General features: G+C 31.4%; 1 protein-coding gene across 1 annotated transcript in view; it reads left to right on the top strand.

Moving 5' to 3' along the window:
- Positions 1-633: 633 nt before the first annotated feature.
- The window catches only part of LOC106465208 (coiled-coil domain-containing protein 63-like), a 71,311-nt gene continuing 68,511 nt past the window's right edge, over positions 634-3,433 (top strand). Inside the window, exon 1 of the mRNA XM_022393064.1 lies at positions 634-750. The gene's annotated coding sequence lies outside the window, so the exon portion shown is untranslated. The remainder of the gene's footprint in view (positions 751-3,433) is intronic.

The following is a 3,433-nucleotide window of genomic DNA, read 5'->3' on the forward strand; positions in this document are numbered from 1 at the left end:
ATACCTAAAAAAGCCTCGGAAACTTATTTCTAATTCTGGAGTGGGGTGAAGAGAAACAGAAGTTTCTGACCGCCCCTGGTTATATTTCATTCGCCGAAGGGTGAATGAAATATATTACTAACCTAAATACCTACAATGCCAAAAGGTCACAGCAATATGTCTGCGGACTTAAACAAATAAACAAAACCTTTTTAATTTTTGTAATTGATCTTAAAAAGATATCAGCATGAATAAATTTCGAAGAAATATACAATAAATTAAGATCTGTTGTCAGAAATCTACTGTGATGTATAATTGAAAGGTTAACAATATTCTTTCTTTACTAAAGACGCATTGATCCCTTTAAGGATTTAATATGAGAAAATGGTTTGATGAAGAAAAGGAATTAAGAATGCAGACTTGTATTATATTAGATTTGTGACTTAATACTTACAAAACTCGATAATTTATTTGATAAAAGTAGTAGCACCTGAAAAGTCCAAAGGCAAAAGTTACGCGTGCATACTTTTCGTGTTTTTATTCTGGAGTTATTTAATTGTAGATAGTATATTGTGTTATATAAGGAAAATAGCAAATAAATTTTTGTGGTGTCAGCGTAATCGTGTTGTCATAGTAACGCATTTTTTCGGCAGAGATGGCAAGTTGTAATCCAGTGGTTGGGACTGCCAGTATTTGTTGGTTCTTTTCACTTGTCTTCTAAATTATTTAAACATTCAATACAAAGTCCTAGATATTCATTTAGTTTCGTAGGTAAGTCATGTACGTACATACATGTAAATGAACGGTTTTTATTTTGCTCTGCTTTTCAACTTGAATTCAAGTTAGCTTAGGAATAACCTAATAACTTAAATAAGATATTATTACTCAACTTACTGGATAGAGAAGCAGTACTCGTACTCAACTACTAATAGTAATGGTAGTTATTGTTATTATTAGTAGTACTACTAATAGTATTCATTACTACCAATACAACTTGAACACTCGAGTTGCAATCTTCAGTATTATCATTGTGAAATTATCATTTAGATATGATGTGTTGGTGTTGGTGGTGCCTGATTTCTGTGTTAGTGTGTACTGTCTGGCGTATTATATTAGTAATTTTATTTCTTATCATTATATCATGGAAAACGTGTACAATTTAATCCTATTTGTACCATCTAACAAGTAATGATTTTCTTTTGGAGCAGTATTGGTATTTCACAGTGGGTTCTTAAATTAGAATACTGACTAACTTAGTGTAAACTGATTCATTTAGAATAATGAAGTACTAAGTTAATATCTTTATTACAAGTTATATTTTTTTGGATACTGCTGACCTCAATGAACTGAATGTTTTTCTATCAGTTTGTTTTTCCTTATACTCCTATAACCCATTCCGTGAAAAGAATATTGATAATATGGTGATATTTGAAGGAAGTTACGAGTGTGACATTTAAAGAAGTTATGAATTTGTTGGAGCTCAGTATCTGGTTTTGTAATTCAACAATCTTTTTGGTGTGTGTATATATATATATATATATATATTGACTCAACAGAGTAAGTGAAAAACTAATAACTTACATATGTACTCTCATAGTTTTGTGAATTAATATAATTTACTACTTTAATAAAACTATCTGTTCCTAAAGAAGTTTAAGGCTAAAAGTGTATACTTATGTGTAATGTGCCTAGATCATGGTTTAATGTTATCCTTGAAACTAACATCCATTAGTTTCCACAGCAATTTAATTTTGGATTTGCATTAATTCAGTTGAAGTTGCATATTGATTATATTACCAAATTTGGTTCTTTTTAATATTGTTACCTTTATGTATTATTTTTTATTTTACTGTTCCTTAGAATAGTGAAACACTACACTCACTTTAAAAATTATTTATTTTAAAAATTATGACATACAAAATTATTATGAATATCTTGCATGTAATGGTTTATATATCCAATTTAGTATTTTATCTAGGCAGCAATAAATCCTGATAAGACGTATCATATCTAATGATAGGCAAAGTGACAGTGTATGCCTTCATAGCTTCAAAGATTTTGCTAGATTTAGTAAAGGTGTCCAAATGATGAATGTATAAGATGTTTATCTGATTAAGAACATATGAATAGATAATGTGAGAGAAGTCCTTTTAGTCCAACAAGTTGACTTCTTCACTCTTGGAAATTTTTTATTTAATTTCCCAGGGAAAACAAAGGGACACTTGGTCCATTTAGACTATCTTATTTTTTTGTGCCATCCTATTCCAAGCTACATATAGAAACACCTTTTCCTTTATCTAACCCTAGTCTCTAAGATATCCACCCAATCTTCTCTTAAACTCCTTCAATGTTGGAGGTTTTACCACACCTGAAAGCAAAACATTTTATTAACCAACCATCATATTGGAAAAGTAACATTGCCTTAACTAATCTTGTCTTTTTTTACATGTTATAAATTTCTAAAAATCTAACTAAGTGTACTTGTCTATTCATAGAAGAATATTCATGTATTTTTCACACTGATATAATTTAACATAAACATTTTATTAAAAATGAGAGAACTTAAAAATATTCCCAGATATTTGGTATGTATCTAAGTGTTGTAAACTTTGTATCAGCTGGATACATCAGCTAACAATGACTTTAAGGAAGTTAGAAAAAGTACTGTTAGGACTATAAGTGGTGAATTTAGTTATAATGAGCCTATTCTGTTGAGCAACAAATTTCAACCCTTGGCTTCTGCAAATGGGGAACTATGGGAAGAAAAACAAAAGGGTCAGAAAAGGATGTGGATGATAAGGAGGTCATAGTTACAGGTTATTCCTTGACAAGGCATGTGGGTAGTATAGTCTGTGGGGTAATAGGGAGAAAAGAATCAGATTATGCTACCCAGGGACACAGGTGGAGGATATAACTGACAGAGCAAGAGATATAACAAAGGGGCTAGCAGGGATGCAGTTTTTGTAGTGCATGTAGGGGATAATGATGTAGGGAAAGGTAGGTCAGAGGAGCTAATTAATAAGTATAAGAGGTTAATAAAGGCACTTAAAGAAAACAGCCATAAATTAATTTTGTGAGGGATACTGCCTAGAATTAACTGTGGGGATGAAGTTATAAGTAGGTCATTAGGGCTAAATGCTAGGCTTAGGTTAGTATGTAAGGATGAGCAGATTGACTAGTTGGACTTGTGGGATCAGTTCAATGGGAGAAGGGAGCTTTTTGCAATGGATGGTTTAAATTTAAATAGAGTAGGGGGCTGGCTTGTTTGCTAAAGCTATTAACTCAGCTGTAAGGGAAGTTTTAAACTAGGACTATACAGTGGTGAGAGCCAGGATAAACTAAAAGCAAAATGAATAAGAGGCAGAGAAGAGTTTAGCATAGGAAATGAGTATAGAAGTAGTTATAAGGATATGCTTAATTGTTACTATTGTAATGCTAGAAGTATAATAAATAA

This window comes from Limulus polyphemus, unplaced genomic scaffold, assembly GCF_000517525.1.
Source record: "Limulus polyphemus unplaced genomic scaffold, Limulus_polyphemus-2.1.2 Scaffold1870, whole genome shotgun sequence".
In the NCBI taxonomy this organism is placed as follows: Eukaryota; Metazoa; Arthropoda; class Merostomata; order Xiphosura; family Limulidae; genus Limulus; species Limulus polyphemus.